Raw genomic sequence first — 21259 nt, forward strand, 5'->3', positions numbered from 1 at the left:
TTTGTAAGTGGCTGAGGGTAGATTTTTTTTTTTTTTTTTTTTGCTTTTTGGCAGGGCAATTGGGGTTAAGTGACTTGCCCAAGGTCACACAGCTAGTACATGTGTCAAGTATCTGAGGCCGGATTTGAACTCAGGTCCTCCTGACTCCGGGGCCAGTGCTCTACTCACTGTGCCACCTAGCTGCCCCAGAGGGTGGATTTGAACTCAATTTTTACTGACTCTAGGCCCAATGCTATATCTAATGCCCCAGACAGACAAACAGACAGACAGACAAGGCTCCCAGGTGGGCATGAATTATCCATGAAAAGTAAAGGAAATGACAGTAGCATCTGGGGGTAGAACAGGCAGGGTAAAGGATAGATGCAGCTGGATGATCTTTTCTCCAATCTTCAATAGGAATGTGGGGCTAAACTTATATCTATATAACACCACTCCAATAGCTCTAGTCTAAGGGTACTACTAGTACTACAGGAGTCCCTTCTCAGTCACCTTTCCCACTCCTAACTCTATTGCTAATACAGTCAATTGAAATTGTCTTCCATCTACCATGTGTATGTATGTATGCAATTATGGGTTTCCATATCTAACTGGCTTCAGACTGCTTCACCATCATCATTTTCCCCCTGTTTCCATATCACTACTGTTACTACTACTGTTCCCTCTCATCCTGACAGATGACAGCTCATTTTATCTAGATAATTCCAGACCCACCCAACCATATTTCTACATCCCAGTCTTTTTCTTCTCTGCCACCAGGTATATATTACCATGGCCCACCAGCTTTCTGACTCTTGCTTTGAGAACCATAATCAAATCACCATTAATATTACTTCCAGAAAGCGTTCGACAATCTCCAATTACAAAGACCAAAACATATTTCCTTGTCCGTCATTCTGCTGGATATGTGACTTACCCTTTTTTAATCTAAAGCTCCTTGAGGAGAGCTACCATCTCGATTTTTATTTTTCTATCTTCAGTGGTTAGGGCAATACCTTACACACAATAAGCCCCTAATAAATGTTTTTTGATTATTAGTGCATGGACTATATTTCTACTGCATGTGCAAAGGGATCAGTGTTTGGGCCTCTTCTTTTACTCTTACTTTGTGATCTCATTAGCTCCCACAGATTTAATTGTCCCCTTTATTCAGATGATTCCTAAATCAATTTATTCAGTCCTAACCTCTCTCCTGACCTCCCCTCACATCTCCTATTGGATGTCCTATTGGACATCTTGAACTAGGTGGCCCAAAGATACAACTCTTACTCTTATTCCACATATACAATTTGTTGCCAAGTCGTGTTGTTTAGGTTTCACATCTCATATGTGTATTCAGGTCTCTCTATTCACTGAGCCAGCACTGGGGCATATGCTCATTATCTCATCACTTGGATCATTGCAATAGTCTTTTAGTTAAGTCTTCCTGCCTCAACTGTCTTCTGACTGCAGTCCATCTTCCAATCAGTTGCCAGAGTGATTTTCTTACGGTACAGATCAGAACATATTACCCCACATGGAGGTTCTCACTTATCCTCTGTTTCTTCAACTCTAAAGGGGGAGGTAATAATGTTGTCTCCCTTATAGAGCTGTGAGGATCAGATGAGGTAGATTTATAAAGTACTTAATACAGTGTCTGACCCATAGTAGGTGACTAACAAATGCTTGTTCCCTCTTTCCCTATACTCAATAAACTGTAGTAACTCCATATTATTGCCTGGACTATGTATAAAATTTCTCTTTGGCTTTTAAAACCTTTCATAACCTGACTCCTCCCTCTCTTTTCAGTCTTCTTGAACTGCAATCCAACATCTACCATGATTTCGTCTTCCTCCTCCATGTTATTTCAATGGTTATTTCCCATTCCTGGAAGACTCTACCTCTCTCTTCAGCCTACTGGCTTCTCTAATTCCCTTCAAGATTCAGCTCAAACCCTACCTTCTACAGGAGTCCCTTCTCAGTCACCTTTCCCACTCCTAACTCCATTGCTAATACAGTCAATTGAAATTGTCTTCCATCTACCATGTATGTATGCATGCATGCATATATGTATGTATGTATAAACATAAATATGTATGTACTCATATATCTAAAACATGTATATATAGATATATACATACACACATTTTTCTAAATATATAGCTGTTTGCATGTTGTTCTCCCTACCCCCATTAGAATGAGAGGTCTTTGAGGACAGGGATCATGTTTTGCCTTTTTTTTTTGTATCCCCAGAAGTTAATCCTGTGCCTGGCACATAATAGGTATTTAATTAATGTTTATTAACTGACCAACTGACTGACTTTCTACACTGAGGCCAAGCTATACATTTGTTACTGTGACCTCTATTTGCAGATACTGTCTTTATCTTCTCATTTGTGTCATTCAAGATTTGATAGGTTGCAATCATATCCTTTTTCTTTATTTTTTTTTCAAACGGAAAGAACTAAGTTTTTAGTTTGTTGTTATTTCGATTTATGTCACATCTCTTCACCCCCCCCCAAGACATACAAATTCACCTTCTCTAATCTTTTTTTATTAACCTTTTTCCAGACTTTCTCCTGCTCTTGAATCTTTTATATGATATAGTGACAAGACTTTTACAAAGTAACAGATATGGAGACATATAAAAATGGCTTTTATACAATTGTTTTGTTCTTTTGCCTTCACTAACTTTCTGGTTTATGGAGTGGATTTATTGAACTTTGTCTTCATACCAAAGATACTTTAGAGAAAAAATGACAGCAATTTGTGCTCTACTTACATGGGAAGAAAAGGAGGGAAGGGGAAAGGGGGATTTACTGCATTTAGGGATTGGGGCATAAAATATTGACACAAACATGTATGTAGATCGTACCATTTGCAAGCATACCCTTGGCACACTGTTCATGTCTCTAATAAGAAGAAATCAAAAAATCACAGAATATCAGAACTGGATAGGATCTCAGAGGATAGGTAGCCCATCCTATGTCTCCAAGTGAGGGGAACTTACTACCATCTAAGACTGACTTTCCATTTTTGAACAGCTCTCATTACTAAGAAGTCTTTTAAATGTTTTGTGGCTGTCCTGCCTTTATAAGCTGTAAATTCTACCTTCGGCTGGTTATTACTATTGTTAAAAAGTTTGCCACCCCACCCCTCCACAGTAGCAACAATTCAGCTAGCAGCAGCTGTTGAGGTATAAGACCCAACAAGACCAGCAACAAGAGAAAGCTGCTAACACAGATTCTTTTGATCTGCTTTACTAGTAACGTTAAGAGGTTAACAATCTTATTTTAATCCAACATATAAATATCATTCACTTAGTTCAAGAGGAAAAGCCAGTAACCTGTTCAAGAGGAAAAGCCAGTAACCTGAACTTCAGAGAAAATACAAACAAATTATAAACATATACAATATAAACAGACCAAATCACAATTCATAGTTACCAGGAAAGCATCAACATCTGGATTTACAAGGCGGGGCTCTTAAAATGGCTGCCCAGAGTACTATGCCACTCTTGCAGTGACAGAGAACCCCCAGGGAGAATGCCAACCTCTGGGTTTATATATCTTGTTCAGGGTCAAAGGGCATTACAATGTGTGACCTAAAAGCATCACAAACCTGGGAATCAAACCCCTGTGGCCTAAAAGTCTCTGTTGTCACAAAAATGTCACTCAAACCCAAGCAAACCAGGCTTTCCCTTGAGGTAAGGAGGTCATCAAAGACTCCTGATTTAATCAAAGAAACAAGGGCCAGACTCATCAAGGGCACTTAATTAAATAAGTGCTCCAAAAGAGAAGAGAGTAAAAAAGTACCACCTTAATTATTATTACACCTACTTGAAAACTAAATTTGGAATTCAACTTTGAAACTCTACTCACTAATCTAGGCCTACCCTCAAAGATCAAACAAAACAAATGAAATACTTTTTCCAAATTAAACCTCTTTAAATTTTTATGGGCAGCTATTATGCCTCCCCATCCCAAGTCAGTCAGTCAACAAGCATTTATTTTTAAATACTTTGTGCCAGTCACAGTGCTAAGTTTTGGGGATGCAAAAGAAAGGCAATATCAGGGCATCAGATTTTAATGAAGTGGGAAAACATGCAAATAGCTATAAACATACAAGATACAGGTGGCCCTGTAAATAGAAGGTGATTTCAGAAGGAAGGAACTAACAGAGGAAGGGAGAAGGAAAGGGCTGAGGTAGAAAGAAATCTTTAAACTGAAATTGAGGGAAGTCAGGGAAATAAGAGATCAGAGGTCAGGAGAAACCTTCCAGGGACAGAGGATAGCCTGTTAAAATTCATGGATTTGGGCAATGGAGTGTCTTGTGTGAGGAACAGCAAGTCACTCAGTATAGTTGCAGATCAGCATAAGTGGTGAGGTGTAAAGTCTAAGAAGACTATTAGAAAAACCTGGGAAGACTTATATGAATTGATGGCAAGTAAAGTGAGCAGAACCAGGAGAACATTGTATACAATAACAGCAACATTGTGTGATGATTAAATTTGATAGACTTACCTCTTCTTAGCAATACAAAGATCTAAGACAACTCCAAAAGACTCATGATGGAAACTGCTGTCCACATCTAGAAAAAGAACTATGAAAAAGACCTGGCTGTTATGGTCCTTAAATGCCAAATAAAGGAATTAAGACTTTCCCCCCCCCCCCCACCCTACAGCTTACACATTCAACATTCCTTGAAGGATTCCTCTACCCAGACTGGTTGGTTACCTATGACCAATTGCCACTCAAATGGCTTCATGAAATGAGCAACTTTATGTACTTTGATCATGGTCTACATCCTACACGCATTCTCCCATGAAGGAAAGAATGTATTTTTTTTAATATATCTTTTTCCCCCTAAAATCTAACTTAAGGGAACTCATAAATTATACACAATACTTCACATGAGATTAAGCATTTGTAAAGGCAATCAGTGAATGGAAAGATCTTCCCCGCCCATTTGAGTGGGCTTCGGGGGCAGGGCTCTCAGGGTCCTGGGGGGAGTGGCTAGGACTGGAGCCAATGGTAGGTGTCTGAGTTCTGGTCCACATGATGACATGAAGCCTGTGGTGGGAGGAGCTTGCTGAACGGTTGGAGCAGAGCTAAGAGGCTGCTGGTGAGGGAGTCAGTGAGAGCAGTTAAGAGCTGAAGGAGAGAGGAAGCAGTCAGCTAGCTGGAACACAGCTTGGAGATTGTGGCGGAAGCGGCAGCAACGGCAGCAGGCACTACAAAAAAGCAGGACTGACCCTCGTGGAGACTGGAGAATGCTGAGCAAGGGCTTGAGGCCAGTGGGTGGTCTTCTTGCTGGAGGGCCCTGGCATTGGGGGGGAAGCACCAGTATGGCTTGGCTTGCTGCTGTAATCTTTTTCTGTGGTCTCCTGGTCACTATTATGAGATGGGCATACTGGTTTTGGAAGGTTCTTGCCAGGATGTTGAATTGGGGACACTGGTTCGTGGGTCTGCTACTTTTGAGTTTCAATAAATGCTTTAACTCCTCTTCCTTCTACTTAGAGAATTCCTTATATCCTGTGATTCTGGACCATTCAAGCATATTCATGGTTATCTTTGAAGTCATAAATTCTGCCTTAATGATATAGCATTGTAGGTCAACATTTGTGTTCCTGATCAGAAAAGTCAAATACTATAAAACAGTTTGAAATGCTACTAAATTATTAAAATAATTAGTGAATTTAGGATTGCACAGAATGGGGAAGGAGGAATATCCATTAAGGAAATGTTTTGAAAAAGCCATCATATACCGTTCTCTAAACCACAGAACCTGGGCTTAAATCCTAGCTCTGACATTTATTAGCAGTATTTCTGAACCTCATTTTCCACTTGTGTCAGAATGGGATAATGAGAGTTTTACAGTACCTGCTTCATGAAATCATATTAAGAAAATTGTTTTTTAAATCTTAAATTACTGTAGAAACAGTAGTGGGCTTTGTTATTCAATTTATTTTAAATAGTGTTTCATTTTTTTCCCAATTACGTGTAAGGACAATTTTAAAATTCATTTTCTAAAAATTTTGAGCTCCAGATTATCTCCCTCCCTCTCTCACTCCCCCATTCCTAAGCTGGTAAGCAATTTGATATAGGTTGCGAACATATGATCATATAAACCATATTTCCATGTTAGTCAAGTTGTGAAAGAAGAAACAGCCCAAAAGAAAAGAACCACATAAAAGTAAAGAAAATAAAAATAGTATGTTTTGATCTACGTTCAGACTTCATCAGTTCTTTCTCTGGATGTGGATTGCATTTTCCATCGTGAGTCCTTTGGAATTGTCATCAATCCTTGTATTGCTAAGAAAAGTTTATTCTTCGTAGTTGATCATAGCACAAGGTTGCTGATACTGTGTACAATGTTCTCCTGGTTTCATCCACTTCAGTCTGCATCAGTGTATGTAAGCCTTTACAGCTTTCTTTTTTTCTGAAATCTACCTGTTTTTCATTTCTTATAGCACAACAGCGTCTTATTAAGTTCATATACCACAACTTGTTCAGCTATTCCCCAATTGATGGTCATCCCCTCAATTTCCAAGTCTTTACCCCCAGAAAAAAAGATGATCCAACCATTCTGGAGAGCAATTTGAAACTAAGCTCAAAGGGCAATTAAACAGTGTATACCCTTTAATCCAGAAATGCCACTACTTGGCCTCTATCCCAAAGAGATCATAAAAGGGGGAAGAGACCTACATGTACAATAATATTATTGCTTGCTCCTTAAAAGGAAAGTCGGACAGCGCACTAAAAAGCAGAGACATCACCTTGCTAACGAAGGTCTGTATATGATTTTTCCAGTAGCAATATATGGCTAGCACTACATGGCTGTGACAATTGGACTATAAAGAAAAATGAGTACTGCAGAATTGTTGCTTTCAAGTTTTGACGCTGAAGAAGACTTTTGAGAATCCCTTGGACAGCAAGGAGGCCAAATTAGTCAATGCTTAAATAAATCAATTTAGACTCTTCACTGGAAGGTCAAATACTGAAGCTGAAGCTTAAAAACTTTGGCCACATGATGAGAAGACAGGACCCGTTGGAAAAGACTCTGATGTTTGTAAAGATTGAAAGCAAAAGGAAAAGGCAATGGTGGAGGATGGGATAGATACTGTCAAGGAAACAATGAACGTGAACTTGGACAGAATTCAAGAGATAATGGAGGATAACAGGGCTGGGTGTGCTATGGTCCGCAGGATCATGAAGAATCTCAGACATGGCTGACTTACTTAACACCACCACCTGCACAGAATTATTTAATCTGTCTTCATAATATAGATTAATCTATATTAATATATAATTATATATGTATATTGATTATCTATATATATATATACATACGTATATAATCTGTCATAATATAGATTAAAGGCATTTAAAAGCAACTAGGTAGTACAGTGTATAGAGCTCTGGGCCTGGAGTCAGGAAGATCTGAGTTTGAATCCAACTTTAGACACCTACTAGCTGTGTGACCCTGGGAAGTCACTTAACCTCCATCTGCCTTATTTCCTCAACTGTAACGTGGGGATATCACATACTTTACAGGATTTCTATGAGGTTCAAATGAAATAATATTTGTAAAGTACTTAGTGCAATGCCTGCACATAGTAGGTGCTTAATAAATATTTGTTTCCTTCCCCTCTTTTACCTGCCCGATTGCTCATCTCCAGATGTATTCCAGCGTATTAATGTCCTTCCTGAATGCTATTGCCCAAAAGTGATCACATTTTTTCCAGGTATGATCAGACCACATCAGTTTTAGTTTGCATAAAAGTAAATAATATAACTTTTGGAGTGTTGAAGAGAATAGTTTCATTTCTGACTTCTTTCTTTGTTTCCTAGCCTATCTACAAAAGGAAGATTTTTGACCTGTAGCATGATATACTGCATGTAACAGTGTCTGCAAAACCTTCAGAGACACGATGAACAGTGTTAACTAAGGGATTTAGGTGCCATTGTCATATGCCACAGAAGGATGATAGTTATAACAGCAAACCTACATGTTTAGAGAGTTGAATGGCCATACAGAGTCGATAGAGGGCACTCTTTTCATATGTAATGATCTCAGGGATTTCTCAGCTCCTAAACTCACAGGGACCCTCTATTTTAAAAAGTTTATATACCAAGGATCTTTTCTAAAATCAGTTTGCCAACTGTGTATTTTTAAAATAAAATAAAATGGAATATAATAAAAATAAAATGAAAATCAGAAGGAAAATGAATTTCTCTCAGTATTAAAACAATTTGATAAACTGAATAGCAGTGAGGAATGTTGAAACATATGCTAAACTTCTAATTTGATAAGCTTGTGTCAAGCCTGTAGAAAAATCAGATCAACAAAGGCATTTATTCAGGATCAAGGAGTTGCAATTTGGAACGATGAACTGTCTTACAGGGAAGTTCAGTGAGGAGACTTACAAACAGAGGTTCTACGTACTCAGAAGTAGGGGGCTGTTAGGTACATAGATGAAACTGGGGATTGTTCATAAGTTAATTATTGCAAGGTGACAGCACTTTCCTATAAGGACCACAGGATCAATTTAAATTTATTTATTTAACATATTTGGTTTTCAGCATTGATTTTCACAACAGTTTGAATTACAAATTTTCTCCCCATTTCTCCCCTCCCCCCCACTCCAAGATGGCATATATTCTGGTTGCCCTGTTCCCCAGTCAGCCCTCCCCTCTGTCACCCCCCTCCCCTCTCATTCCCTTTTCCCTTCCTTTCTTATAGGGCAAGATAAATTTCTACGCCCCATTGCCTGTGTATCTTATTTTTTAGTTGCTTGCAAAAACTTTTTTTTTTGTTTTTGAACATCTGTTTTTAAAACTTTCAGTTCCAAATTCTCTCCCCTCTTCCCTTCCCACCCACCCTCCCTAAGAAGTCGAGCACTTCAACCTAGGCCACGCATGTATCATTATGTATAACCCTTCCACAATACTCATGTTGTGAAAGGCTAACTACATTTTGCTCCTTCCCAACCCATCCCGCTTTATTGAATTTTCTCCCTTGACCCTGTCCCCTTTCCAAAGTGTTTGTTTTGATTACCTCCACCCCCATCTGCCCTCCCCTCCATCATTCCCCCACCTTTTATTTTTTTTTATCTTCCTCCCTCTTCTTTCCTGTGGGGTAAGATACCCAATTGAGTATGTATGGTATTCCCCCTCAGGCCAAATCTGATGAGAGCAAGGTTCACTCATTCCCCCCTCACCTGCCCTCTCCCCTCCTCCTACAGAACTGCTTCCTCTTGCCACCTTTATGCGAGATAATCCACCCCATTCTATCTCTCCCTATCTCCCTCTCTCAGTATGTTGCTCTCTCATCCCTTAATTTCATTTTATTTCTTTTACATATCTTCCCTTCATCTTCAACTCACCCTGTGTCTGTTCTCTCTCTTTTACATATATATATATATATATACATATATATATATGTATATATATATGTATATACATATATAAAAGCACACTATATATATATACCTACATACACATGCATACATATACACATAGATACATACATACATACACATTCACCTATATAGATACATAAACATATATATGTGCATATTCCCTTCAACTACCCTAATACTGAGGTCTCATGAATCATACACATCAGCTTTCCATGTAGGAATGTAAACAAAACAGTTCAACTTTAGTAAGTCCCTTGCAATTTCCGTTTCTTGATTACCTTTTCATGCTTCTCTTGATTCTTGTGTTTGAAAGTCAAATTTTCTATTCAGTTCTGGCCTTTTCACTGAGAAAGCTTGAAAGTCCTCTATTTTATGGAAAGTCCATATTTTGCCTTGGACACAGGATCAATTTAGGCCACTTCTAGCCAACAGAGGCAGGCTGCTGAGCAGGTTCCTAGCTGGGGTCACCCATAGGGTCACCAGAATAGACAAACTTCAGGGAGAGAGGGGTTGCAGAAGTGTCCTTGGAGAGATCTCTACCCCGCAACAGAAGCAGTTAGAAACTGCTTGCCATAGTGAGATTCCCATGAGTTTACCTCAGGGTTAAGGGGTGAGTCAACATTGCTAGTCAGAACAGAGCAGGGCTCCCAGAGTTTCACTGGAATGGACACGTGCTTCATAGCCAGCCTCTAACACTTACTAGACTTACTAGACACTTATGTTCATGGGCCAATCACTTAACCTAAGCCTCAGTTTAATACTAACACTACCTCTGTTACATGGCTACCAAGGTAAAGTGGTTTGCAAGTCTTAATGCTATTAAGGTGGGCTGATTAGGCATATAAGTTATTGCACTACTCATCCCGAGTTTCATTGACATGCCAATAAAAGCATATTTTGTTTATCTGGATCATCAGGGAATTAAATATTCCAGATAAGTTATGTTTTCCAGATAACTAAACCACATTCTGTTTAAGTGCTCAGAGTGCTTTTTAATAATTATGTATGTTTCCTTAGCAAAATCTTTTAAAACTATTTCGTAAAACTTTTGGTCATTAATAAACTGAGGGTATCAAATGTGCTCAGTGATTTACTGTGTTCTAAAACTTGCCTATATTCAGAGACTCATTACCAGGTCTGACTACAGGCTGATACATTTTTTTTTTTGCTACAACTGTTCATTATAATCTAAGTTATAGAACTGTTATTTATTAGTGGAACAAGAGTCCATGCTTGTGAAATTACAGATCATCGGATCATAGAGAGAAGGAAAGGATCTCAGAAGTCATATAGTCCAACTCCCTAATTTTACAGAGGAACAAACCAAAGGTTAAGTGATTCACCTACAGATCCCTTCAAGTAGTGAGCATAATCTAATCCATTCTTAATGATCTAAACTCAGTATTATTATTATCAGTTACACTGTAATAGAAGACAGCAAGTGAATTATAGATCTATACATCAACTCAAGAGGTCCAATTCCTATATTCACATCCAAGGTTGCCATTACAATTCATTTTAGGACAGCTAGGTGGCACTGCAATGGATTGAGTGGTGGACCTGGTGTCAAGAAGAATCATTTTCCTGAGTTCAAATCCAGCCTCAGACACATACTAGCTATGTGACCCTGGGTAAGTCATTTAATCCTGTTTGCCTCAGTTCCCTTATTTGTAAAATGAGCTAGAGAGGGAAATGGCAAACCACTCCAGTATCTTTGACAAAAAAACCCCAGATGGGTAATGAAGAGTCAGACATGACTGAAATAACTGAACAACAGCAACAACAAATAAATACCACCAGCAACAACAATAACAACTCATTTGTGTTCTTTCCCACCCCTTCCCACCCCTACCCCAAGAAAGAAGATAGCTATGTCTTGCTCTTTGCTTTTTTGCTTAATTTTCTATTTCCTAGAAATTAGCTCCTGTCAGCACACCCATATCCATTACATTAACAATATATATGGATAATTGTCCTGATAACAAAGGGTTTCCTTTTCTGGTTGGTGTTGCTTAAACGTTATTCTTTGCTGTTACAAGGCTTAATGCAATCTGTACAATGTCTTCCAAAAACAGGACCATCTGGAGGAGCTCATCATACAAGGAGAATCTCTTTTCAACTTTAATTCTTCACTGGATTTTCTCCAAAACAGTAGTGAACATCACACATAATTAACACTCGTAAAAATTTACTTTGAATGGGAAAAGAGACATATGGGTTAGTGATTATCAATGCTTCCTTAGTTGCTTTTTATTTTAAGTATGAGATTTTCCCCACACATACCTTTGGTATCTTCCCCTCCTTAAATATCTTGCAAGGCACTCTTTCACTTTCCTTAAAATTGTCAATCAATAAGCATTCATTAAGCACCCCCAGGCAGTATGCTAAGTGCTGAGAAGACAAAGACAAAAGTGAAACACTCCCCTCAAGAAGCTTACATTCTATTGGGGGAGATAAAATGTAGATATATACAAAATACAGATAAAGTTAATAATAAGGTAACATTAGATGGCAGAGAAAAGTCAGCCAGTCTCCTTACCTTTCCCCCAAACCCCTATGAACACATTTAAATAATGCCATAAGACAATTTCTGGAGCAGCAGAACCCATAATTTTCTAGCCAAAGACTAGTTAGAAGGTTAGCAGGAAAGCTCTGTTGTACCTGGGTGAGAGTTGAGCACAGTCCAGCACAGCCTGTACCAGCACTGACCCAGCTCCAATAAACCAGGAACAGGACTTGAGAGTGAATGAAGCAGCACCTGCAGCAGCTGCTTCCAGAGCACTCAGCCAATAGATGGTAAGGGGATCAAACAACTGGTCAGAAGAAGATTACAGGGTTCTCTCTGCTAGGATTGAGGCAGGAATCTGTTGCTTCACCCATACTCAGATCCAGGTCGCGGTCCTGGGTGGCAGTCCCAGGGCGAGGAGGAGGACTAGCACACTAGAGTTTATGACTTCAGCAGGGAGGGAACCCTCCCCACAGTTCCAGGGCAGAAAAGAGTACTTGATGAGAGCACAAGCCCGGAGAATAGAAATATACCTCTCTTTAGATTTTAACACCTTGGAAGAAGTGAAAACTTACAGGTGTCTAGAAATAGCTCTGAAAACAGCTGCACAAAACCCATGAAGCTTGGGGCAGTGTGCCCTCCACCCTGGAGCCAGAGCCATACTTTAACAAAGAGTTAAATGTCAAATAATAGGCTGGGCAAATATGCAAATGACAGAAAAATTCTGACCATAAAAAAGTAGAGCATTGGCCATGGAGTCAGGAGGACTTGAGTTCAAAAGTCACTACAGTGACAAGGAAAACCATAATATACACTCAGAAGAAAATAACTAAGTCAAAGCTCATACACCCAAAGTCTCCAAGAAAAATGTGAATTGCTCTCAGGCCATAGAAAATTTCAGAAAGGATTTTGAAAATCAAGTAAGAAAGGTAGAGGAAAAATTGGGAAGAGAAGTGAGAGTGATGGAAGAAAATAATGAAAAATGAGTCAACAGCTTGGTAAAGGAGAAACAAAAAATACTGAAGAAAATAACACCTTAAAAAATAGACAAGGCCAAATGGTAAAAGAGAAACCAAAAGCCAATCAGAATAATGCCTCAGAAAAGCATAATTGGTCAAATGGTAAAAGAGGCACAAAAATTCACTGAAGAAAAAAAATCCTTGAAAAGTAGAATTGGCCAAATGGAAAAGGAGGTACTGAGCTCACTGAAGAAAATAATTCCTTAAAAATTAGAATGGAGCATATGGAAGCTAATGACTTTATGAGATATCAAGAAACAATAAAACTAAAAGAATGAAAAAAGCTGTGTAATATCTCATAGGAAAAAAAAAAACAAGTGACCTGGAAAATAGATCTAGAAAACATAATTTTAAAATAATTGGACTACCTGAAAACCATGATCAAAAAAAAGTACCTAGACATCATCTTTCAAGAAATTATCAAGGAAAACTGCCCCAATATGCTAGAAACAGAGGGTAAAATTAAAAGAATCTTTTGATCAGATCCTGAAACAGATCCAAAAATGGAAACTCCCAAGAATATCAGAGCCAAATTCCAGAGTTCAAGGTCAAGGACAAAATATTCAAGCAGCCAGAAAGAAACAATTCAAGTATCATGGAGCACATTCAGGATAACACAAGATTTAGCACCTTCTACATTTCATTGGATTGGATGGCTTGTAATATGATTTTCTGGAGGGCAAAGGAGCTAGGATTACAACCAAGAATCACCTACCCGGCAAAACTGAGTGTAGTCCTTTAGGGGGAAAAAATGAGTATAATCCTTTGAGGAAGAAAAGTGAAATAGAGGACGTTCAAACATTCTTGGTGAAAAGAACAAATCTGAATAGAAAATTTGACTTTCAAATACAGGACTCAAAAGAAGCATAAAAAGGTAAACAGGAAAGGGAAATCATAAAGGATTTAATAAGGTTAAACTGTTTACATTCCTACATGGGAAGGTGATACTTGTAACTCATAAGAGCTTTCTCATTATTAGGGCAGTTAGAAGGAGTATAATTAGAGGGCAAAGGTGTTAGTTGAATATGAAGGGAAGACATAAAAAATAAAATTAAGAGTAGAGAAAGGAATGTAAGGGGAAAGGGAAAGGGAGAGGTAGAATGAGGTAAATTATCTCACATAAAAGAGGCAAAAAAAAAAAAAAGCTTTTACAGTGGAGGGGAAGGGGGAAAGTCAGTAAACCTTACAATCTCATCAGAATTAGCTCAAAGAGGAAGTAGCATGTGCATTCAATTGGGTATAGAAATCTATCTTACCCTACAGGAAGATAGGAAGGAAAGGGGTAAAAGAAGGGGGTTGATAGAAGAAAAAGCAAATTGGGGAGGGAGTTGGTCAGAAGCAAAAGACTTGAAGAGGGAAAGGGTGAAAGGAGAGAGAGAATAAATTGGGGCAATAGAATGGAGGCAATACAATTAGTGACAGTAACTGTGAAAAAAAATTGAAGCAAGTTTCTCTGATAAAGACCTCATTTCTCAAACATATACAAACTGAGTAAAATTTATATAAAAAATAGTTATTTCCCAATTGATAAATGATCAAAAGATAGAAAGTTTTCAGATGAAGTAACCAAAGCTATGTATAGCCATAATGAAAAAAAAAATGTTCTAAATCACTACTGATTGTGGAAATGCAAATTAAAACAATTCTGAGGTACTATCTCATACCTGTTAGATTGGCTAATAGGACAGAAAAGGTACATGACAAGTGTTGAAGGGGATGTGGGGAAAATGAGACATTAATGCACTGTTGGTGGAGTTGCACAGTGATTCAACTATTCTGTAGAGAAATCTGCAACTATGCCCAAAGGGTTATAAAACCATGCATAGTCTTCAAACTATCAGTGCCACTACTAGATCTGTATCCCAAAAGACATAACAAACAAAAAAGGGAAAATATGTATACATGCAAAAAATTTTATAGCAGCTCTTTTCTGGGGGCAAATAATTGGAAATTGAGGGGATGCCCATAAATTAGGAAATTGATGGACAAGTTGCAGTATGTGATTATGATGGAATACTATTGTGCTACAAGATAGGATGAGCAGAATGCTCTCAGGGGGCGAAAAAAACCTGGAAAGACTTTCATGAGCTGATGCAAAGTGAAATGTACTGTGTACAAAGTAACATCAGTATTTTAAGATGTTCAGCTCTGAATGACTTAGCTATTCTCATCAATACAATGATCCAAGACAACTCTGAAGGAATTATGATGAAAAATGCTATCCATGTCCAGAGAAAGAACTCATGGTGTCTGAATATAGATTGAAGCATACTTTTTCTACTTTCTTTATTTTTCTTGAAGTTATTGTTTTTTGTCTGTGTTTTCTTTCACAATATGACTAATATGGACATGTTTTTCATGACTACACGTATGTAACCTATATTGAATTGCTTGCCTTCTCAATGGGGGTGAGTGAGGAATAAGGAAGAGAGAGAATTTGGAGCTCAAAGTTTTAAAAACAAATGTTAAAAATTGGTTTTTTTGCCTGTAACTGGGGAAAAATAAAATGTTAAATAAATTTTTTAAAAAATAAAGTAACATTCAAAAGGAAAGCATGGGAAGCTAGGACAACCTTGAATTGCCTTTTTTTAAACACATAGTATTGCAAATGACTTCCAAAGTCTTATTCTAATGCTTCATTATAAGGTACAGGTGGCCTCTGGTTCTCAAATGCACTGTCAACTAAGCTGATAAAGTCGTAAGAATGAGCCTTGATGGTGGACTTTTTCCTTCCGTTCACTGATCAGTCTAGCTTAATTAAGAAAATCTCCTAAACAAAATTTTGCTCAGCTGTCAGAGAGTGGGGAGAGTGAGAGAGGGGTATGTGTATGTTTGTGAATTTTCTCAGCAATTTCCATGTATGGAACCATCAATTAAATCATAGAGGGCTTTCATTCACATGAATGGAAGATACACCCACATCACTGAAATAGATAATGGATACTTTAAGTACAAAAGTATTGTCAGTAAGGTAAGTATATATCTTGAATGATTTTGATGTATGGAAGGGGTACATGTAGAAAAAGAGTCTATTAGGTGGAATTTGTTCTACCAAATCTGTAGACTATGGCTGGAGGGTGGATGTACTCCTTCTGTACAGTATAATTTACTGGATGGATGGATTTTGTGACAGCTCTCTGCCTTAAGAACCAGAGGATTTTTTTCTTCAGTGTTTGAGTGTAGATTATAGATGGTTGGAATTGCTTCAGTCTGACTGCCAAACACACTGGGATAGTATTTAAACCAAACACATGTACTTAGATTGTCCTTTTCCCACCTTCCTTTAAAATAATTCATTTTCTAGACTTTGATCCTGAACCCACTGAGGGAAAAAAAGGTATCAGTTTCTGAGATCTACTTGATTTTAACCTTAGTTGGAATTAAAATAACAATAGTATTCATTTCCATGGTACCTGAATGTTTACAAGATACTTCCCTCACAGCAGCCTTATGGAGTGATGGAGAATAACTGATTATATCTTTTGTACAGATGAGGAAACTGACAATGCTTAGAGGTCCAGGTATAATTTCGGATTTGGGATTTGAACTCAGGTCTCTTCATTCCAGTGCCATTATGCTTTCCATGATACCAGGATGCCTCTCTTGTCCAGCATAGGCTAAGGAAACGTTAATTTGTGGATTCCATCCCAATGTGCCAGTCATTTTCTGCTTCAGTGGTGCTGTCAGGGCCTGAAGAGGCATCACATTTTCTCTGCCTGATCAATGCTGTAGCTAGAATCTATGCAAAAGCAAGAGACATTTAGAATGAATAAATAGGAATCATTGATTCTTATAGGCATAAAACTGTAAGTCTTGTCCCAGGTGTTATGAAATCTGCTGCTATAATGGTGTCTACCTCTCCCTCCTCAAACAAACAAAAACAAGTCAGTTTTCTCTTGCTGTCAATTTTGCACATTTAAAATATTATATCTTTTGATGTGATCTTTAAAGAAAAATTCTTTTACTCTTCTTACTTCTCCCTTCTGATGTTAAGGAAATTTCAAGTCTGCTTTACATCTGGTTATTCTGCCCTTAGAAACATTTGTAAAGTAAGAGTTATTTTGTTTTTTATTTTTTGGGTTTTTTTTTGGGTTTTTTTTTGTTTTTTTTTGTTTTGTTTTGTTTTTGAAATTAATCAATCTCTGAAGTGGGGGGGTGGGTAGTGGAGTGGGCATGTGGGGGGTGTGGGGGGAGTTGTTATTTAAATTTCCTGGAGGTTCTTTAATTAGTGCCAGAACTTTTCTTATTTCCTGCAAATGCTTTGTTTTCTGAAGGATTGCAAATCAGGATAGATAAGCACAGGTCTACCACTCCCACCTTTAATTTCTAAGAAGAATTTACCTCAGAACTTTCTTATCAAGTAATGTACTTGAATCAATGAGATAGTACTCTAGTACTCTATATGAACCTTTTACATAGAAAATGTGAAAAGGGAGCCAAAATAAAAAACAACCCATAAGTTATAAGTTGAAATCTTTGCTCTGATTCTGATTTGCTAAGGGTGAACACCAGCTGGGCAACTTTTAATCAATTAAGAATGCAAATTTCCCATTTGAGGCATCAAAACTCAGCAAAATTTAGAAATAAAAATTTTACTTTAGACTAAAGCAGTGGTGTCAAGCTGAAACTGAAACAGGGCTCACTAAATTAGGCCCACCTTATATAAAGATGTCTTCGAACTGCATATTGACTTAGAAACCAACAAATTAACATTGTGTTAGAACACCTGGGCACTGTAGTGCTGACCCATGCTGACCCTTGTGACCCTGGGCTAATCACTTAACTCTGTTTCCCTCAGTTTCCTCATCTGTCAAATGAGTCGGAGAAGGAAATGGTAAACCATTCCAGTACTTCTGCCAAGAAAACCCCAAATTGTGTCACAAAGAGTCAAGACTAATGGATTCAACAAGAAATGTTTTATTATATTTTTATTTATTCTATTAAATGATTCTCAATTACATTTTAATCTGGGCCATGTGTTTAACACCTCTAGACTTCAGGACTTAGCCTCCTCTTTACAGTTGCTTTGTACCCTTGAGAGTGGATTCTGACTTAATAGCTTATAAATTGTGTAGAAATCCAGGTGCCTGTCATGACTTTCTTTCTACACTTGATCCCTGTCTAGAAATCGCTTCTTAATTCTCCCCAACCCTCAACATCAAGTTCCCAGTATTCCCTTCTCAATCCACCCTAGGCAAGTCATTTCCACTCTCTGGTTCTCAATTTCCCAATCTATATAATAAGAGGTTTGAACCACATGACCACTAAGGTCAGGGGTGTGCTGGTGAATATTTTACAACCAGCTGTCTAGGAAAAAAAAAATACAACCCACTTTTAAGTTTAATCAGCATTATTAACATTTTTGCATCACGTTCAGTCTAGACAATCAATAAAACAATAAATCCCTAATTTGTAGTGGTTACCAATTTCCGAGGTGTAACTTTTCACACTGAAAATATAAAGTCACTCTCACAAGCTTGTATGAAGTGGTTCCAGCACATCACTGTTTAGAACCTTTTCATGCTCTAAATCTGCCTTAGTTTCCCCAATTGTAAGATTGGGATAACAATAGCACCTACTTCCCAGGGTTGTTGTGAAGACCAAATGAGATGCTAATTGTAAAGCTCTTAGCACAGTGCCTAGCACATCTATCTATTACTATTTCTATTTTTCTAGCTCCTGAATTTTAAAACCTAAGAATTATCCAAGGACTTTCCCTCTCGTTTTATGTCCCCTCAACATACACAATTGTTTACCAAGTCTTGCCAATTTTACCTTCACAACATCACTCAGATCTTTCCCCTTCCCTTCTTTATGCAGTGCAGTCACTACCCATTCCTGTAGTTAGAAATATAAAAATGTATCACTTCATGGAATACCTGTATAGTGAGGCTAACCAAGATGAATAGCAATCTAATTACAATTTCTGTAAGATCTGAAGTATTGTAAAATAGAGTAAAATAACTTGGTAAAAAAATTTTGACTTTGAACAGTATTTTTTCTTAACATTATTTTTAATTTAAGTGTAAAGATAGTTTTCAACATTCATTTTTGTAAAATTTTGAGTTCCAAATTTTTCTCTACCTCTCCCTTCCCTTCTCCCACCCCAAGACAGCAAGCAATCTGATATAGGTTATACATGTACAATCATGTTAAATATATTTCGACATTAGTCATGTTGTGAAAGAAGAATCAGAAAAAAAAGGAAAAACCACAAGAAAGGAAACACACACACACACACACACATAAACAAACAAAAGAAAAGTGAAAGTAGTATGATTTGATCTACATTCAGACTCCATAGGTCTTTCTCTGGAAATGGATAACATTTTCTATTACCAGTCTTTTGGAATTACCTTGGATCATTGTATCGCTGAGAAGAGCTAAGTCTACCAAAGTTGGTCATCACACAATATTGTTCCTATTACTGTGCACAATGTTCTCCTGGTTCTGCTCACTTCACTCAGCATCAATTCATGTAAGTCTTTCAAGGTTTTTTTTTTCCTGAAATCTCCCTGTTAATCATTTCTTACAAAACAATAGTATTCCACAACACTCACATACAACTTGTTCAGCCATTCTGCAACTGATGGGCATTTCCTCAATATCCAATTTTTTGCCACCACTAAAAGAGTTTCTATAAATACTTTTGTACCTGTAAGTAGTTTTAATGATCACTTTGGGATACAGACTTACTAGTGGTATTGCTGGATCAAAGGGTAAACACAGTTTTATAGCCCTTTGGGCATAGTTCCAAATTGCCCTCCATAATGGTTAGATCAGTTCACAACTCCACCAACAATGCATTGTTCTCCCAATTTTCCCAAATCTTCTCCAATATTTATCATTTTCCTTTTCTCATATTAGCCAATCTGATAGGCGTGAGGTGGTACCTCAGAGTTGTTTTAATTTGTTTTTTCTTAATCAATAGTGGTTTAAAGCATTTTTATATGACCATAGGTAGCTTTAATTTCTTCATCAGAAAACACCTTGTTTGCATCCTTTGACCAGTTATCAATTGGGGAATGATTCTTATTGTTATTGTTCTCTGGATATTTTAGAAATGAGGCCTTTATCAGAAACACTTAAAAATGTTTTCTAGCTTTCTGCTTCCCTTCTAATCTTGGTTGCTTTGGTTTGTTTGTGTAAAAACTTTTTTTTAATTTAATGTAATCAAAATTATCCATTTTGCATTTCATAATGTTCTTTCTCTTGTTTGGTCACACATTCTTCCCTTCTCCATAAATCTGATAGTAAACTATTCCTTGTACTCCTAATGTGCTTATGTTATCATCCCTTATGTCTAAATCATGTGCTCATTTCAACCTTGTATTGGTATAAGGTGTGAGATGTTGGTCTATGCATAGTTTCAGCCATACTATTTTCCAGTTTTCCCAGCAGTTTTTGACAAATAGTGAGTTCTTATCCAGAAGATGGATACTTTGGGTTTATTACTATGTTCATTTACTATCATGTGTTATATACCTAATGTATTCCACACTCTTTCTTAGCCAATACCAAGTAGTTTTGATGATTTCCACTTTATAACATGGTTTTAGATCTAGCATGGCTAGGGCACCTTCCTTTACATTAAAAAAAAATAATTCCCTTGATATTCTTAACCTTTTGTTCTTTCAGATGAATTTTGTTATTATTTTCTCTAGTTTTATAAAGTAATTTTTGGTAGTTTGATTGGTATGGCACTGAATAAGTAATGAATTTAGGTAGAATTGTAATTTTTATTACGTTATTTCAGTCCACCCAAGCAACTGATATTTTTCCAATTATTTAGATCTGACTTTATTTGTGTGAAAAATATTTTGTACTTGTTTGTCTTGATAGGTATAGTCCTAAATATTTTATATTGTCTACAGTTATTTTAAATGGAATTTCTCTTTCTATCTCTTGCTTCTGGGCTTTCTTGGTTATGTATAGAAATGCTGATGATTTAAGTGAGTTTGTTTTATACCCTGCCACTTTGCTAAAGCTGTTAATTGTTTCAAGTAGTTTTTTTAGTTGATTCTCTAGGTTTTTCATAGTATACTATCATATCATTTGCAAAGAGTGATGGTTTTGTTTCTTCATCGCCCATTATAATTTCTTCAATTTCTTTTTCTTCTTTTATTGCTATAACTTGCATTTCTAACACAATATTGAATAATATTGGTGATAAGGGACATCCTCGTTTTACCACTGCTCTTATTGGTAATGCTTCTAGCTTATACCCATTACATACAATGTTTGCTCATGGTTTTAGATAGGTACTGCTTATCATTTTAAGGAAAACTCCATTTATTCCTATGTTCTCTGTTGTTCTTAGTAGGAATGGATGCT

The sequence above is a fragment of the Trichosurus vulpecula genome, chromosome 4, assembly GCF_011100635.1.
Source record: "Trichosurus vulpecula isolate mTriVul1 chromosome 4, mTriVul1.pri, whole genome shotgun sequence".
Classification (NCBI taxonomy): domain Eukaryota; kingdom Metazoa; phylum Chordata; class Mammalia; order Diprotodontia; family Phalangeridae; genus Trichosurus; species Trichosurus vulpecula.